Source organism: Macrobrachium rosenbergii, chromosome 18 (assembly GCF_040412425.1).
Source record: "Macrobrachium rosenbergii isolate ZJJX-2024 chromosome 18, ASM4041242v1, whole genome shotgun sequence".
Lineage (NCBI taxonomy): Eukaryota > Metazoa > Arthropoda > Malacostraca > Decapoda > Palaemonidae > Macrobrachium > Macrobrachium rosenbergii.
This window is the reverse complement of record NC_089758.1, coordinates 13,228,553-13,249,233: the sequence shown is the minus strand read 5'-3', so window position 1 is coordinate 13,249,233 and position 20,681 is coordinate 13,228,553. Positions and strand designations below refer to the sequence as shown.

Genomic DNA, 20,681 nt, shown 5'->3' with positions numbered 1-20,681 from the left:
TCATTGATTCTTATAGTTTTATTTGCTGTACAAGAAATGTCCATCTGCCTCGTACACTAATGTATAAATGCATTTTGAATCTATCTGCAATTCGAGCAACTTGCCAGTTGACAGTAACTCTTTCTTGCGTATGCTTATACAATTAGAGATTTTAGTTAGGATCATCAGTAGATGCCCTTTGATGCGATTTGCATTCCGACCGCTCTAAGCAGCTAATGGTAACTCGATTAAGTCTACAAATCTACGGCAATCACTCTTCCATTTCTGGACAAATTCTGTTTTACCCTGACAGAATAAGCTTTTATTTTGTATTATATTATTCTCACATACACCCGAATGCCTTCATTCATCGGGCAACCTTCTCTATCTCCGCTCCTTGGCCAAACATCAACAGTATATGTTCCTCCTCACTGAAAACTATATAAGCGTCTTCCTCTCCATTTACCATCGTATTTTTCCCATTTAATATTCATATCTTTGGTTTTTCCCCCCCAGATGCTGAATCTATTTAACTCCGCGTCAGTCGTTCAATCTCGATCACCGCCGCTCGCTTCACGGGTCATTAACAACCACTTATCTGGCAACATCTTTTCAAAGTTGCTGGGCAGGAGAGGATCTCTTTCCCCATTATGCGAAAAAAATAAACAGGACCATCCGGGTCAGCAGGTGTCTGAGGAGAGGGGGAGGGGGGGGAGGAGGAAGGGTGGGGATATGAGGAACGTGAAAGATGCGATAAGGTCGCGACTGCTAACCTCGTTTGGGTAGTTGCATAATGCCAGGAGTTCCCCAGGGGGAGGATCCCATCCCCTTTTCTTCCTTCCTTGTGAAGGCAAATCATGACTTGACCTTCCTTGGACCTTCAACGGACCTTCCGTGGCCCCTTCAACCCGTTTAGGGTAGTACTATCATATCCCCTGTTATATACAGCATGTCTTTTGATAAAGGTTATTCTCCTCGCCATCTATCTTTTCCCAGTCTATGGACGTCAGGTCTATCCCAGGCACGTAAAAGGGAATTTAATGATTTATAAAGATGTCACCGAAACACGCCAATGAACCTAATACCAACGGTTCTAGGCTATATTCTTGATCCATTAAGGCTGAAATTTCACACTTTTTGTAACTAGTATACATACATACATACATACACACATATAAGGGATAAATCCACAGCAATGCTTCCCAAATAATTACATTATTTTCAGAACACTTATAATATTACGTTTTTGGTATGACAGTGTACGCATTTATATTGCCGCACACACACAATATGTATGAGTGCGTATAAATAATATATATATATATATATATATATATATATATATATATATATATATATATATATATATATATATATAAATATATATATATATATATATATATATATATGTGTGTGTGTGTGTGTGTGTACCTAAATATATATATATATATATATATATATATATATATATATATATATATATATATATATATATATATATATATATATATATATATATATATATATATATATAGTATATATATATATATATATATATATATATATATATATATATATATATATATATATATATACATATAATATATATATATACATTAATTATATATACATACATATGAGCACGAAAAGGGAATATAAATCTCAACATTATCAAAGCAGCATTACCAACCCAGAAATTACCACGGTATTACCCAGTTAATAAGGAGGGTCTTTATGATCAGACTAAAAGCACATGTGCTTCCAGCAAATTGCTGTGCATTAAAGTGGAAGCGTGAAGATTTTGAGTTGTGGTCTGTTAGCTTCTTCACGGTGCTACACGAGGGTGGCCTGTACTGTACATCCTCGTGCGCACGAGAATCGGCTTCCTTCGCCTTCCTTTCCTCTTCTCCCCTGCTCGTTTTCTTATTTCTTTTTCTCTGCCTCTTTATCTGGCTTATTTCTTTTCCTTTCTGCGTCAGAATCCTTTTTAAATTTCATTCATTTGGTTACTGAGGGAAAGACAAATGCACGACTGATTATGATAAATTACACTTCGTATATATATTATTTCATTCATACTTACAGAATTTGTGTTTTCTTCTTTTTCAAATGTCGTATGTTCTATGGAAGCATTCTGAGAAGGTTCAAGGTTTTCTTAATTGCTTTTAACAATATATGCAGTTCATAATAATAATAATAATAAATAATAATAATAATAATAATAATAATAATAATAATAATAAAAATCTCGTTACTTTCTGCTCAACTATCGCATTAGGAAGAACAAGCCTGTCCAGTACATTCATATTAAGTCAACCCTCACCACGTATAAGACCTTAGTCTACGTCTTATCCCTCCATAACTTTCATGGAAAATGAACAGGCAAAATATAAGACGAATGAGTAACGCATCCAGTTATAATGTAACGTTAATCAAGAGCATGACCCTCCCAATAAAACAAAGGTTGGGGAAAACTGGAGGTCTGAACACGAATTTGTGAAGAGGGACGACTCGAACGGTTGACCCCATGCGAAGGGGCTATGGTCTTACATGGTAAAGGATGATCATCAACGTCATCCACAAAATAATGGAACTAGAATATAGAATTTAGGCCAAAGGCCATCCGCTGGGACCTATGAGATCATTCGGCGCTGAAAGGGAAATTGACAGTAAGAAGGTTTGAAAGGTGTAACAGGAGGAAAACCTCGCTGTTGCGATATGAAACAGTTGTTCAAGAGGGTGGGATGTCATATGGAAGAAAGAGAATGTAAACAGAGGTACAGTAAAAGGAATAAAAGAGGTTGCAGCTAGGGGCCGAGGGGACGCTGCAAAGAACCTCAAGTAATGCCTACAGGGCACCACGTGAGGTGTACTGACGGCACCAACCCCCTACGGGAGCACAAAATAATGGGAAAATGCCAGATAAAAAAATATACCTTAGCCTGGCCTGTGAGACAATAGGACACTCACAGGAATGACCTTTTAAATATGATAAGAGAGTAAAGCACTTTTATTCGTTTTCTGAAAAGAAAACTATTGTGCCTGCTTTGTTTGTCCGTCCACCGTCAGATCTTAAAAACTACTGAAGCTAGAGGGCTGCAAATTGGGATGTTGATCATCTACCCTCCAATCATCAAACATACCAAATTGCAGCCCTCTAGCCGTAGTAGTTTTTATTTTATTTAAGGTTAAAGTTAACCATAACTCTGCTTCTGGCAACTATATTGGATAGGCACCGGGCCGTAGTTAAAGTTTCATGGGCCGCGGCTCATACAGCATTATACCGAGACCACCGAAAGATAGATTTATTTTCGGTGGCCTTGGTTATACGATGTACAGAAAACTTGACTGCGCCGAAGAAACTTTGGGGCATTTTTTACTTATCATTATTCCTGGTACTTTAATTATACTTTTTAAGAAGATTGAACTACGGTAGAGGTCACTGGGAAAAATAAAACTGAACTGGAAGTGCTACTGCATCGCTTGAGCCATCGAATGCAGGGTGATATCCCTAGACATAATGTAATATAAGGACACACCTCATCATACCACTTGGAAGAAGAAGAAGAAGAAGAAGAAGAAGAAGAAGAAGAAGAAGAAGAAGAAGAAGAAGAAGAAGAAGAAGAAGAGCTATAAGGACGAGAGGGAAGATGAGGAGGTATAGTCAAGATATTACAGGTATGAAGGAAAACAAAAACGCAAGAACAACTACAAGACAAAAAAATCAAGAATAAATAGAAGGAAAGCTATAAGAACATGAAGGAGGAAGGAAAAAATAAAGCATGAATAAAAAACAAGACGAAAACTAAAGGAAGAGCTACAAAAGAATGAAGTAAAAGAAGAGGAAAAATAAGAGAGCAACCTGAAGAAGATGAAGATTGACATATACTGCAATTAAGTGGCGATCCGAACCGGGGTTAACTCACCTCCACCCTCGTTCAAAGCACAAAAAAAAACATAAAAAATAAAAATAAATCTAAAAAATACTCTTCGGTGATAAGCATCGCACCGAAGCGGTTAAAGGTACCCTCCTCCCGCCTGGTATTTCTATCAGAAGGAAAATAATTATTGAACGACAGCAATTTCTCAGAGAACAAGTACGAAATATAAAACTAACAGGTGAGGTCACGCGATGCTGAGCAAAATAGGTTATGGAAGATATTTCTGTATGCCATATCTAACCGATTACTGTTTCTCCCGCTGAAAACAATAATTACACTTTTGGTGTCGAAAATACCACTAATGATCTTAAGTAATTATTGCATGTTACCAAGAATATGCATGCATTCTTTGTTACCAGTTGTGTTAGTATGTGCGTACGTATGTCGGTGCTCTTTGCTACCAGATGTCTAAATACATGTGTATGTCGTGTAATTTATGAATGTATGAATGCTGCAATCTTTGCTACTTACTGCTGTGTGTGTGTGTATGTATGTTAATAATCGTTCATGTACAGTAGTAAAAAACGTTTTCCCACCAAATACGCATGTATGTATGTATGTATGTATGTATGTATGTATGTATGTATATCCTTACATAATGCCACCAAATACGCATGTATGTATGTATGTATGTATGTATGTATGTATGTATGTATGTATGTATGTATGTATGTATGTATATCCTTTTATAATAAGTACAAAAATCAAAGAGCCTCACAATGTGACCTGATTACCAGATAAAAGACATACGGTACAAGGGCTAAAAAGAAAAAAAAACCTGATTAATCGAAAACCTACCAGAGTAGTACCTGACGTGTACAAAACCACTCTCGGTTACTCGGCCATACACCAGAGAAAAAACAAGACTATTAAAATAAATATAAAAAAGATCCAGTTGTACAGGTCAATAAAAAAATATACCTCATTTTATTGATAATGATGGTGATTCGATATCTCCGTAACTTACGGTCTCGTAAAGCACCTCTGAAAGCATGTGATAAGATCTCTCTCTCTCTCTCTCTCTCTTCCCCCTTTGGGATAATGAGAGGGCGAAAATCTACCGAATGGTTTCCCCGGCCCCTTCCATATACCACCCCAGACAAGGTTGCTAGTTTACTCGTAGCTGGATGTTGTAAGGGGGGGAAATCTTTTAAATGCAAGTCAAAATACCGTAAGGGGTGACTTTTACAAACCACCCATTAAAATACTGTAAGAGGTTTTACAGAATATCCATCAAAAGATCGTAAAGGAGCTTACAAAAGATTCATCACAATATATTAAGATATTTTCAACAAAATACTCTCAAACGTTGTCGGGAGGGGATAAGGTGGGTTGGGTTATAAGGAGAGGAAGGTGTCTTTTACAACAATGGCTATCAAGAATCTTGAGTTCTTTTTACAAAGAACCAACCTTTTGTACAGTAGATCCCACAAAATACAGTCAAAATGAAGGCACATCCCATCCTTACTAAAACAACAGATAATTAATTAGTCATTTTTGCCGATATGAGTTAAGTAAACCTTATTTTTACCAAACCACTGAGCTGATTAACAGCTCTCCTAGGGCTGGCCCGAAGGATTAGACTTATCTGACGTGGCTAAGAACCAATTGATTACTTAGCAACGGGACCTACAGCTTATTGTGGAATCCGAACCACATTATAGCGAGAAATGAATTTCTATCACCAGAAATAAATTCCTCTAATTCTTCATTGGCCGGCCGGAGAATCGAACTCGGGCCTAGAGATATGAGAAGGGTTCGGTGTATAAATAGTATTCTGGAGCATTTACGTCTGATGAGCTCCTTCATCGTCATCAGTGTTATCATTACAACGGCTTTCATCGTTTAGACGACCTACTACGGAATTATTACTTTTGTCAGATGACATCATACTCTACTTATCCCCCTACCGCCACCACTGCTATTTTTACCATACGTATTATCATTATTGGCATTTATCTCGCAAAATCCTTGTCCGAAAGTATCCCTAACGCTAGGCAATTACAGGGAATAGCCGAGGGCTCCATTTTTAGCAAATATTTAATGTATGAATTTATTAACTGACATAAAATACTATTATTAAGAGCAACATGTGTTCCTTTAGCCATCAAGGATTACCTGTATAGTTTACTAATCAAACACTGTAGGCGTTAGCCTGCTCTTTCGATATGAAAAACATGTCATTAGGGATATATAGGTTAGTTGTCAGTTTTACAGTTTATATCAGCCTGACTGGATACGTAACTTCAAAATCTAAAAACCCTGATATATTTATAAATATAAATAAATAAATAGATATATATGTGTATATAATATATATATATATATATATATATATATATATATATATATATATATATATATATATATATATATATATATTTCTTCCAATACTTTTAACTTACACGATTTTCGTTAAAAGCAATTGCCTTAGTGACATCAGCAAGTTTCTTGCAGGTATCTTCATACCGTCGGAGTTTTTTCCGTTTGTCGTTCGTCAATTTCTGGTGAAAAATACGCATTTTTCACTAGAAATTGACGAACGAGAATCGGAAAAACTCCGTCGGCATGAAGAAACCTGCAAGAAACTTATTGATGCCACTAAGGCAATTGCTTTTAACGAAAATATATATATGTCTGTGCGTTCAGGGTCAAATTACTAATAAAATCGTAAATGTTACTTATCTTCAGTCTTTCATAGTACTGACGTGAATGAAGCGTTACACAAATCTATCCTGATGAATCGGAACGCTCAAATTTCGGTATTCGTAAGATAACAGACAACCGAATGAAAAGCTTTCAAACTTAATATCAATTTTAATGGTATGAGCAACTTACGGAAAACCACTGCATCACTGCATTTCTGTTCTAAAATTACAGTGCTGCTTTTATTTGCGAAACAAAATAGGAGAATTAAATATATCACTATTATCAATACTACAATCAGGGAAAGGTCGGACTAGCTGTAACTAATTTTATAAATGCCACAAGTTAAATTAAATTTTCAAAAACTTAATTCTAACTAATGTCTTCATCTTGAGAAAATAAAAATCTGCTTCTCCTAGTAAATAATGAAATTGCAGAAAGAGGTTTGGTGGTAACTTAGTTCAAAGAACACGGTAAGAACTTGCAGAAAAAAAAAACTATCCTAAGCAAAAAAAAAAAAAAAAAAAAAAGTTTCATGTCAGGTTGAGGCACGAATTACGCTGGAGTGAGACGAATGCCACGTTGCAGATCAGGTGAATAACTACTGTATATGGTGGTGAGTGACAAAGTGTACATTGAGGGTCAACAGTTGGTGATGCTCTGATGGTGTGAAAGTTTTCTGCACAAGTGACTCATTCCTACATTAGCTGTTAAAAGGAGCTTCATACTCTTCTTTTTCTGAAGCTACTCCCATTAGGGAAAACTGCTTTTTTGGCAAAAAAAATATATATATATATACGAGGAATATTAAAAATAATGACTGCGATTTTATCAGTCAGTCTGCTGTTCAGTGGTCGGATGAGCTCATTCACAAATATACAAAGTTTGTATGAACAAAAATATGACTAGTATACGTAACATAAATGTAGACACACGTGCCCTGATGCATACATATAAATTAAATTTAACTTTTTATATAGCGAAATTATATGAAAAACTTAATACAGAAAAATCAGAAGAAGAGATATATCACAGAAACAACGAATTTTATTTGCCTTTCATCAATCAACTGAAATCAAAGCTGTAAATTACGATTACCTGCATTACATTTCTAAACGTCAAGTAGTGTACATATAAAATATTTATTTTTATTTAGACGTTTCACACACTCTGTAATTTAATATCAATTAAACTGACCCCATTCTCCAGTCTGGATGTACCGCACGTACATGAAAGAGACGGAGATTTAATCAGTCTTCTGCTCTACGTCTCCTGTCCTCTAATTAGTCGGAATTTTTGTGAGATCTTTCGAACGAAAAGTGGACTCTGCTTATTCAGTTGCTTGTTTGCAATTCGGTGGCTTATCTGAAGATCAAGATCAAAACACACACACACACATATACGCATATATATATATATATATATATATATATATATATATATATATATATATATATATATATATATATATATATATATATAGATATAGATATAGATAGATAGAGAGAGAGAGAGAGAGAGAGAGAGAGAGAGAGAGAGAGAGATAGGATGGGTTGCTGGTCAAAGGTTTATAGCATATATATATATATATATATATATATATATATATATATATATATATATATATATATATATATATATATATATATATATATCAGACCATCCTGTGGTTTTCTAGTAACAAATAATAACAGTGTCCCTTCCACTCCCTGTTTGTAAAAGTCACCAAATGACCGGAGGCTAGAGGTTTGTACCACCATACCAAGGGCTAATACTGCAGCAACTGAGAAGGAATATAATACTAACATTGTATCTGAGCGTGCGTGGATGTGGTGAAAACGAAAAGAAATACAAGACAGCCGATCTGGTTAGGAGAGAAAGCAGAATGTTTTGGCACTTCAGACACAAAATTGCTCAGACAGTGCATGCAAGAACATGAATAACAAAGAGTGATTGTGTCTGGAGTAGCTGAAACGTGCATCCCTAGGAAGGGTTGGGGTTTGAGGTGTCAGGAAGACTCTGGAGGCGGGTGAAAGAGTGCAGAATACGTTAGTTCAAGGGTGGTAAGGGTAAGACTGAAAGTGGCATCTGAAAACGTTGCAATTCACAACGTTTTCAGATGAACGAGTATAAGCAGTCTAGGAAGGGAAAAGAATGAGCGAAGGACAAACTTTTGGAAAGAGTCTCAATCTGTGTCTGGCAGGTTTTAGAGAATATGAAAGGGTGGTTGCGCTTAGTAATATGAATGCAAAGGTAGGTGACAGAATAAGGACACGATATTGGTTAATATGGAGTTCTAGAAGTAAATGAGAATGGCAAGTCTTGAGGCAATGTGCATCTTTGTTGGAAATACATGGTTCACAAAGAAAATATTGATAAATATATTTTGCAGAGCAAAATAAGTGAGGAAGTTTGCAAGCTTAGCTAGTACGGTGTAGATGGAAGAGCAAGCTTATGATTATAATAGTAGGGCGAGGAGTGGCTGGGGCATATCTCATTATTTTTTCGCTAAAGCAAAATACTAGGAAAGAATGAAGATGTGTCTTTAAACAAATGAATTGATTAACAAGTGGGAAAAGCATGTAAGGAGAAACTGGATGAACTGTGGGCTCCAGCTACTGATATGGATGTGAAGTAGTGAATGAAGAAAGCAAGGAGCGTTTGAGGGTACAGGACGATAGGATAAGGAAATGAATTATTCAGGAAAAAGAAAATAAATCATCTGTGGCACAGCTGCATGACAGAGGAGACCATCATGCGCAGGCATAGAGGAAGATGAACGCTGTGATCAAGAAGAAAGCATGAAAGAAAATGAAGGCAAGTATTAACAACACACAAGCAAAGGTAAAAAAAGAGTTTAAGGAGAAAAAAAGATGCCAGAAGTGTATATTAATATGGCTGGTGGATGACTGGAAGTAGTTATTCGTGTATTTCGCGGAGGTGGGGGGTGAGGGTTAAACATAACAGAAGATGGCAGTATTAGAGAAGAGGGGAGCCACGATGCTAAGGTGGATGCTAAGATAGAAATGTATGAAGGGATTGTTGAACGAAATTTCCATTATGGAAGTGAAGTGCAGATGTTGAATGCAAATGAAAGGAAAAAGGATGAAGTTGTTCGAGTAAACTGTTTTCTTAGTATGCGTTGTGTAAAAAGAACTGATAAGGTGAGACGTGTCGAAATACAATGAAGTGGAGAATGGCAATGTGGAAAGAATGAAGCGATAATTCAGACGTTACGAGGGGGGTGACGAGAGACAGAATTATAAAGGGTTGGGTAAATATCCACGACGCGTGAGAACATTTACATTATAGAATACTCGTATGTGTAGGACTTTCAATTTGTTGCTGATCAGCCTTCCATGTTGGTGTATAAAGCATAGGTACCTGATAAAGGTTGATGAAGAGGACTGCATGTCTTCGAAAGCGTGTACTTTCGAAATTAGAGTCCGGAACCTAAACCATCCCGTCTTACTGAAGCCTACCGCAAGTAGTATGAATATATACACTGAAGCTGAGAGTTTATACGTGTGTGTGTATATACATACATAGATATATATATATATATATATATATATATATATATATATATATATATATATATATATATATATATATATAGATATGTATATATATATATATATATATATATATATATATATATATATATATATATATATATATATATATATATATATATATATATAATGTAAGACAACAATATCAGGAACAGGTTGCTGGCCAAGGGCTAAAAAAACATGTCTATCCATCATGGCGAGTCTTGCTTTACTCACTGACGACCACCTCTGCAGCAGCGCCAGCGACAGCCTCCACCCACCTTCTGGCCTAATGAGTCTTCATCCATCAGGTAGCCTAATGACGGCGTAAGGCTACGCTAACCTGTCATCAACATCCTGGGATGCTGCTTTCGATATATCTGTGCCCGTGTCCGTACCCTCGATCCTTCCTAGGGAATTAAGTGAGCGTTCGCCATAATATTGAGGAATGCAAGTTGTTTCCTCTCTCTCTCTCTCAATCAATATATATATATATATATATATATATATATATATATATATATAGATATATAGATGGATAGATAGATAGATAGATAGATAATGTATGTATAAATATATATATATATATATATATATATATATATATATATATATATATATATATATATATATATATATATATATATATATATATATATATATATATATATATATATATATATATATTTTATATATATATCATGAGTGTATTATACTACCATAATAATAAATAAACACATAAACAAACTTAATAGTAACTTTACAAGTTTTAAATCCATAAATGCAAAGTACATCCCAGTAGAAACTATACATTCTACCACAAGCCTCAACAATTGTTGTACGGAGGACGCGCAAAGAACCAAGTTATTGAAAAAGTACTGCGAATGTTAAACGGTGGGACCAAGGAGAGACCGTCGCTGCAACATCATTTCAGCTGTCTAGGTCCTGTGTAGTACAGGGTAACTCGACACCTGAAGTAATAAAGTCGGTGGCAAGGCGTCCATAATTCAAGCGAGAACCGTAAAGAAGATAAGTAACACTCGCCTTTATTAGGAGTCAAAAACGCCCATTCATTTCTGCACTACATTAACACGAGTTTACATTCACTGGCAACGGTATCAAATGTGGATACATTTCAGTGACCAGCTAAGTTTAGGTGAGTTATTTGACAGTCTCTATCTCTCTATGTCTCCCCCTTACACACACACACACACACACACACACACACATACACATACGCGAGTGTGCGCGCAAAAACACGCACACAAAACGTACACATCTTGTTGTTACTAAGTCTTTGTTCATCCAAGTTTTTTAAGATTTCATGGAAAGTTGTTTCTCTCTCAACACATCTTGATATCACTATGTTTTCTGTGTCGAAGACTTGGAAACTCATCAGTCTCTCTCAGTCTCTCATAAACATAATTATACATAAACTTTTTTTTTTTTACCAAGTCTTGTCAGCGCCAAACTTTCGAAGTTTATACTGAAAATCTTCTCTCTCAAATTCTAATCTTTTAAGTCTTAATTCTGCCCAGTTGTCTTAGAGAATCATTAACAAAGTCCTAACTAGAACAACGAGACTAATATCACCCAATCTTCCATTAGAGACCTCTTTTAAAAAGCAACAACATTGGGGTTGATGCCTCCTTGCTATTTTTTACTTTTCCTAATGTGGGCAGCACCCACTTTGTGTCTCTAATTGATTGCTTTAATCTACTTACAAATGGCCAGGTGAATTTAAGATAAAAGCTGGGGCCAGAGACTTTAATGCTTATTCGTTTTCAGGTAATCTGGTTCTCCGTGCGAAAAAACGTAAGAAGAAGAACTGAAGTGAATAGAATAATAGGTTATTTAGTGTTAACAGTACCGTTTAACTTGCGAGACACAAGAGGAACGTCGTTCTCCCACCCCCTACCCCCTGCGCGATAGGCGATATCTGATCAGGACTCTTTATAATTCCTTCATGAAGTTGGTGCCGTTTAGCGTCTGCCTAAACTGTCTGATGGCCCCTTTCGGAAAATCGTCCCGTCTCAATTACTTCCTACGGGACGACCTTATTACAGGGTAGAGTCTTTTGGACAGACGGCAAAGGAAAGGTCGCCCCGCCTCTACCCCCACCCCCACCCCTCAATCTCTCTCTCTCTCACTCAGTTAGAGGTGAGGATCTTAATAACTTCCCATTAGTTCAACAAGGGTTCCTTCCCATAATGGCGCCGGAATGACTTAATAACACGAGTGGCCGAAAAAAGTCACCCTTTATCCTGTGCAATATATAATGCAAATTGCAGGCTACTCACCTTCTTATCTGTCCGTCCATCACTCAGCTTTGCGACCCGTCGAACGCACCGCCAGAGTGAAGTCATGCCCACAATTAATACCAGGCTTAATCGTAAGGCAGAAGTACTAAAATGGTCTAAGCCATACTGCCTCGGTGCCAGGGGAACCTCTACCTCAAAACAGCCAGGGCAAATCAGCTCCGCACTCGCTCTCACTTACGCTCGTGCAACAGTGCTCAACATATTTTAAGGATTCTCGACTGACGTCCACGTCTGAGAGCACTCCCATGATTTCGCCATTTTCTGTTTGACACACGACCCATCTCTTCCCCAAGTTTAGTTCCAATATATCCAAGAACTTGATATATACAATTTCATGCAAGGAAAAATTCTAAAGATTACCTTTCGTCTGACCACTCACGTACCCCTCTTTTATATATATATATATATATATATATATATATATATATATATATATATATATATATATATATATATATATATATATATATACTGTAATGACACTGCACCCCTTTTCCCCTTTTAGGAGAGCTTTCAGAGTCCATCAACCTGCAGATTCTCAACGCGTCTGCTGAAATGAGTTTTTCTAGACTCATCCCATTTTCCATCCTGTTTGTGACCCACCAAAGTCGATTAATCACTAGGTACCAAAGACACTTCTCAAGTGAACAGAGGCACAGTGGGACTTACGAATCAAACACGGGACCTTTCTCTGGTGAGGCGGACATCTTAGCCACTGGACCACAGTAATATATATAATATATATATATATATATATATATATATATATATATATATATATATATATATATACGGTATATATTTCAAATATATAATATAATATATATAATAAATATGTGTGTGCACGCGTTTATATATACACACACATATATATACCTCTATATATATATACATATATATGTATGTATATAGATAGATACATGACAGAGATATATATAGATTAAAACAGGGACGGGCCAAATAGCAAAAATAAAAACCACAACGATCACTACCACACGCATAGCTAAATCGTGGCTGATCCCTCTGTGCAAAAATATACCAGATCATCAGCCTCTCAGCAACCTACACGTGCTTTGGGCGGGAACAAAATTAAAAAACGACAGTTGGGTGGAGAGGGAAATCTAGACGAGTTCCTTCAGATGTCTAACCATACGTCGAAGAATAGTTATGACTCGGAGAAGCATCTGCACAGATGTAAACTGCATCAATGCAACGTTTTAAGTTCATCCATAAGATCCCGAGTGGTACACCCAAATCGATGCCATAGTCTCAACAGTACCATAACCTCTGAATATAGACCTTCCAAAATCTTGTATCCGTTTGCTTGAGAGCAGACTACTAAATACTGTGTTGCATTCTCAGCTTCATGGGTTTTTCGACAAGATTGGTTTAGCAGACTTAAATGGGCTAAATTGCCTCGTAAGACATCAAAGCCAATCTTGTGTAATTTGGATGTTCGTTTTATCTCACGTTCCGTTTCTTTTCTAAACTTCTTTTCATCGCTCTACCTACTGCCGAATGCATTTTCAAAGCCTCTTTAAAAAAATTCAAATTCGTAGTCACCATTTATTCTTCTAAACGTTTTTCACCCTTCAACTGTTTTGCTAATCCCCAAACACTCCTTTATTTTCGAAATACCTGGAACTGAATAAGATTAAATTCTAAGAAAACGAAAACTAGTCTTTATCAAAATATTAGTTAAGCCAAGGGATTCTGTACACCCATCAGCTGTAATACAAAGACCAGAACCTCTTTATACTAAGAGCGCATTTAAGTCCAAACCTAGGCTAACTGTTTTCACCATCATCATCCCAGGAACGACAAACAACAGTAAAAGAAGCCACAAGGAAAGAGTACCCACATCTTGTAATCTAACTACTGCACTTTCCAAGATCCTTCCACCCTGCTAGAGCAGCGAATAATTAAAACAGCGACAGGAACCATGAAAAACGGCTAATCGTCTGATGCCGCCTTCAGAAAATGATGGATGCGTGTCCGAGAATAATGTAAGAGGGCCCAGAATTATCGATCACTTCTCGCCTATTATTTCTGTTCTTGAAAACAATCCTCATTAAGGATATATGGTTACGTGCATATAAATTCTCAACAATAAATGATTTCCCTTAAGAATGTACAAGCCAAGGCAAACAAAGAAAGTCACTGCTTGTCTGCCTCAGTCATCCTTAAGTGCTGAATCTGGATAAGGATAAACTCTGTGTTAAATCTTAACGAAACTCCAAGTAACTATACGCAAGTTGCAGCAGCTTCTATGAATTATGCTTTACGCATCCCTTCTTCTCTAGATGACCAAACAGCCTGAAACATTCTCATTTGCAGTATAATTTCACCTCTAATGTCCTTTTACCATATATGTATATTCGTACCCCACAAAGACGAAAGGGATATACTTCTCAACAGCTTCCTCCTTATGTGCTTTTCACATTTCCACATACAGACGTCACTTCCATAAATGCTCACTTTGCTCCCCGTAGGCACAACGCACATCAACTGAACATAAACCTTCCGAAAATATTACTTTTTTGCCTTTTACAAATCTCACGCAGCTTGAATTTGAGGAGTAATTCTTTCTAAAAGATCTCATTATCCAATCATCCTACATACGCCTTGGCTTATCGTTAATGAGTATACAACCAAACACTCATAGTATCAATCACCGTCTCCATGAGTTGTCTCTTAGTTTGTTCCTTCTCAATATACTGGTCCTCCGAGTGAAGTCTTTTAAGCGTGCAATATATTATCTCTCTCTCTCTCTCTCTCTCTCTCTCTCTCTCTCTCTCTCTCTCTCTCTCTCTCTCTCGAACACACACACACATACACAATCCCCCCGTATACGTGATTAATGACAGAGTGCTTCTCAATGTACAAATGTATTTGCAGATACTTGTACAAGCAAAAAAGCAAGGTTATAAGCAAAAAACTTAAACGTACTGCCTGTGGTTTCTATCAAACGGAATCCAAAAAAGGTGGTTTAGGGAAACCAAGACATAAACAATAAAAATCATAAGCTCTCGAAAACGTACACCTGGAATGTCATTTCTACTTTTGCCATCTGGCATATACAGTATATATAATATATATATATATATATATATATATATATATATATATATATATATATATATATATGTGTGTGTGTGTGTGTGTATAACTGAATCACGAAAATATGGAACGTGATGAATATATAAATAAAGATTAAATCTACGAAGGAAAGGGAAACAATGGAGAGTATACTGCGAGGCCTTTCGACTCTTTCGTCCAGTACTCCATTGTTTCCCTTTCTTTCGTGGATTTTATCTTTATATATATATATATATATATATATATATATATATATATATATATATATATAATATATATATATATATATATATATATATATATATATATATATATATATATATTTTATATATATACATATATATATATATATTACATATATATACAGTATTATAAATGTCACAAAAAATCTTTTCATAATTGATTAGCGCCTCGTCCCAATGGTAACAAAGCACTTATTTTAATTATAATTCCCCTCAGGTTTAAGTTTTCCCGGGGTATAGTAAACTGGACATTAAACAATAATTATGGCTTAATATTAGTGAATAAAAAAATGTTACGGTTACTACATGTAAATTATGTGAATTCATATGTGTGTGTGTATGTATGTGTGTTTAGTTAGATCTTCCCTAACCATATCCTTGTTAATAGGCCGAAGGACAAACGAACAGAAGTAGCCAACTTTTACCGGTATCAGATTTTAACGAGGGAAGTCCTAATGCTGGCTTTGTACGGTGACAGATATAGCGGTTTACGACAGCAATAACAATATAGCGTTTAACTTGCAAGCAAGAGCGATCTCTTTTGAACGATAAATATTCCACGATAAATTTTCGATAAACATAATACAAATGCACCTTGATAAACGAAAAAAGGACTATGAATAACAAATTATACGAAATACGCAAAGGAGCTTGAGCACTAAAAACTCATCAAGTACAATAACTTTAGCTTATCAAATATAATAAACATGGGCAGAACGTGTTGCCAAAGGAGTAACTTCATTTGGAAGATAAAATGATCTGGAAGGCTTCTTTCCAGCCACGAACAGTCGTGCCAGTGAATGGGTGGCAGTTCATTAGTTACAAAGCGGAGTTTAACGAATTTCTGATCACGATAAGTATTGCTTGTCACAATTTCCAACTCTGTTCTTTTTCTAAGTTTATTTTCTAAGTTTATAATATATATATATATATATATATATATATATATATATATATATATATATATTATACTCCGTACACACACACACACACACACACAATACTGAATGCAACTACAGTTTAGCGAGCCGGAAAAAAGTTCATTTGCTCAGAGAAGGGTCGACCTAATCTGCATCTCCAATAAATTAAATGCAATGGAAGTTAAAACGTAAAATGTCAATCAACAGGAAGAAAAATCAATGCTGCTAAAAGTTATTAGATTCTGAACAATTATCAGTGACGCAGTCTAAATCCTTGGACTACAGACTATCACGAAATTACGGGTATCTTAAAATGTGTCCACGACATAAACAAATCTTGTGGATGTCCTTTCGTAACTACAAACAAAATTATAATATATATATATATATATATATATATATATATATATATAAATATATATATATATATATACATATATATATATATATATATATATATATATATATATATATATATATATATATATATATATATATATATATATTTGTGTATATACAAACAAAATCCTATAACAAATATTTCACCCGTGTCCTTTCAGATACTAAATCACATTGAACAAATTAACAGGGAAAAATAAAATATTTTCAGGTTAAGACAAACATCTCGTGACTCTATTGCACCAAAAAGAGGGAATATAACAGCACACCACGGAAGAAGCCGTGAGCTGGGCTTACAGTAATTCTCTGAAACATTTCACAACAACCGAAACTTTTTCTCCTTTTCCATCTGTTCTCAAGTTTTACTCCCGTTTGCTCCACTTCTTCGCTATCCACTCCTAAGTCATGTTTTGAAGGATAAACTTTTCAAAAAGAAGCGAAAGAAAACACCAACATCGGTCTAACGACTGTTAACATCTGACTGGTTTCATGGCTGTTGTCTACGAAGAATGAATAACGAGAACGAAATGTTCTGGAAATTTTTGGCCGATCCCCACGAGAGTGGTAACAGGTTAACTTACATTTAAACACTCGCAAACAAATCCAGGTGTAAAGCTGCAACTTTATCATTATTAGCTTAGCCTAATATTGTTCACTCTTTTCTAAATTTTTCTAAATTTTGATTAACATTTCCTCAGGCATGCACAAATCACACTAGCACCCTAGGACTAAAATTTTTTTGGCAGCACAAATCAAAAAGAAATAAAACTACTACAGTGACCCAAGTTATTTTTTGCTATCCTAACTTTATTTAACTGGTAATTCTCATTCTTTTTTGGTGGGGTTGAAAGGTTAATAGGCCTAGGCCTCTTGCAACTTACATATCCCATCTAAGTCCACTGCATCAATGCACCTTTACTGAACTATCAGGAAAGATGTTTCGAAATCCTGTTTAATATATATATATATATATATATATATATATATATATATATATATATATATATATATATATATATAAGTCAAAGTAAAATCATGTAGCTTAAATGCAACTTACCTTTCCAACAAATTTCCCTTCACTCGGAAAAACTTGTCATCTGCACCGTCACGTAAAATATCCGAAAACAGGTTTCAAGTAAAATATCTTAGACACAAAGAGCTATTAATTAATTTTATAACGAACATCGGATAAAAAAAATTATCATCAAATGAATTAACGTAAGGGGGTTGGGTACCCAGGCGCAGGTAGACCTGAGGTTGACCGGTCGCGAAGGCGGTCGATGCCCAACTGAGCATGCGTCAAAGAGACAGCCAAGCAGCAGCAGAACCACCGCGAACCCCCTGAGAGAGAGAAAGAGAGAGAGATGGTTGGTAACTTTCGCTTGTTGCTGTTTAAGGTCCATATGCTCACGGTTTTAATGCACCGCGGCGGTAGCAGCGGATGCCAAACAGCCACACATCTCAGGTCCTTTAGATGTCGTTCCCTGCGAAACGACCATTTTGCTGCCGTTCCTTTTCGTAGCATGTTATCATACCGCATGGAAATCGTGGAGCATTAATGTCTTTTTTTCACTTGAATTTTCGGTAAAACTTGGGTCTCACTGGTCTAATTGTGGCACTTTACTCTTTACTGCATAAACGAAAGTTACTTGGATTTATTTCCCTCTTAATCTCATTAAAGTGTGATGTGTCGAAGTTTTGTAGTGCATGACTAGCATGAGTGACAAACCCAAATTATAAACTGAATATTAGACAAGGGATAATGATTAAACTGAGTAGAAAACTGGAAAAGTCATGCAAAATTTATTCATCACTATTAGCGGTTAAAGTGCAGTTAGAAGAACTGCGCGAAAATGATTTAGTTGGGATATTGTACAATATACAAATGCATGTCGCATGATTCACTCACAGACTTCGAATTATCGTGAAAACATATATAAATACTACAAATGTCATCGAAGTTTAGAAAGAAATGAGAAAGTTATCCGAGATTTCCAATTACAACAACTTTTGATGAAGTTATAATTATTCAACAATCAATTTTGACAGAAAGGATTTGAAACCACGCCCATTTATCACATCTGCGTAATGCTTTGCTGAAAGTTGCGAATTCTAGAGTCAACTGGTTTAATAAGTTTGCCAGACCTGTTTTTTTTTTTTCTATAAAACAAGTGTATATATAGGCTACGCGTATGATGTCAGCTGAGAATAAGTCATTCGAAGGAAAGAGCATAGTAGTTAGGTCTCTTGAAAAATCCATTGTGCTTCATTTCATCTCCCAGGTAGGCTACAATTGAGGATGTGCCTAGCGATCTCATCTAAAAGACTTGCTGAGAAACTGGATAATTGACACCGGAGACCCACCACATCCCCCCCCCCCTCTCTCTCTCTCTCTCTCTCTCATACACACACACACACGCACACACACACACACACACACACACACACACACACACACACATATATATATATATATATATATATATATATATATATATATATATATATATATATATATATATACACGAGGTGTGTCTATTAAATAACGAGACATTAAATAACTCACCTTCATTTATATGTATTACAAATTTAATGCTTGCCCCCTTCAAATATACTCCCCATTTGCACTAATACATTGCTGCAGTCTTCTTTTCCACTGATCGAAGGCATGGGGGAAATCAATTTTCATCTTTGCAGCATCAGCTGAATCACAACGTGTCCCTTTAAGCACTGATTTAACTCGCTGAATCTTTAGTGTCACTCAAAGACACGCGCTCGAGACAGGCAGTCATTCCCATAAACTGTAGGCCTACTAAGCATTTGAAAACATTCTGTTGGTGTTTTGTGCAATTTCGCTAAAAATTTCAAAATGACACGTTGTTCAACTCTTAAACTTAGCATTTTTTAGGCCCACTACAGAAAACACAACCAAACTATGGCGACGACAATCAACTTAACGTTGTGGTATTTGCTGCTTGTCATGCAGATTCAGACATGTTCAAAGTCACCACGCATGCACTTATGACCGATTCGGACTGCTTTGTTTACTAAGTGGAATCACAGTCTCGTTATTTAATAGACATACCTCGTGTGTGTGTGTATATGTATATGTATATATATATATATATATATATATATATATATATATATATATATATATATATATATATATATATATATATATATATATATAGTATATAATATGACCGATACGATTGCTGGGATAGCTGTAAAACATCCATTGACGCCCGCCACAATATTCCCAATAGTCAAAAGCCAAAGGTCAGTAAAAGGTGGAGCTCATTGCTGGTTTCTTGTTAAATCGTTTATGAAAGCATTTAGAAAGAAAATCCTCTATAAAAGACTTGATCCAGGTTTGAGAAGGAAGCCATAAACCAGTTCTGCAATCACTCATGAGAACTTATATATATATATATATATATATATATATATATATATATATATATATATATATATATATATATATATATATATATATATATGTGTGTAATATATATCAATATTCGGCCTTTGCATAATAAGCTTAAAATTCAAACTATTCGTTTTTACCTTCAGTTAA

General features: G+C 35.6%; 1 protein-coding gene across 4 annotated transcripts in view; it reads right to left on the bottom strand.

Annotated features, from left to right (window-relative positions):
• The window catches only part of LOC136848134 (extracellular matrix organizing protein FRAS1-like), a 362,812-nt gene extending 344,346 nt beyond the window's left edge, over positions 1–18,466 (bottom strand). For 3 of the 4 annotated variants that reach the window (XM_067120402.1, XM_067120399.1, XM_067120401.1), the window contains exon 1: positions 18,337–18,466. The gene's annotated coding sequence lies outside the window, so the exon portion shown is untranslated. The remainder of the gene's footprint in view (positions 1–18,336) is intronic. The other variant, XM_067120400.1, reaches the window with a different exon arrangement.
• Positions 18,467–20,681: the final 2,215 nt, after the last annotated feature.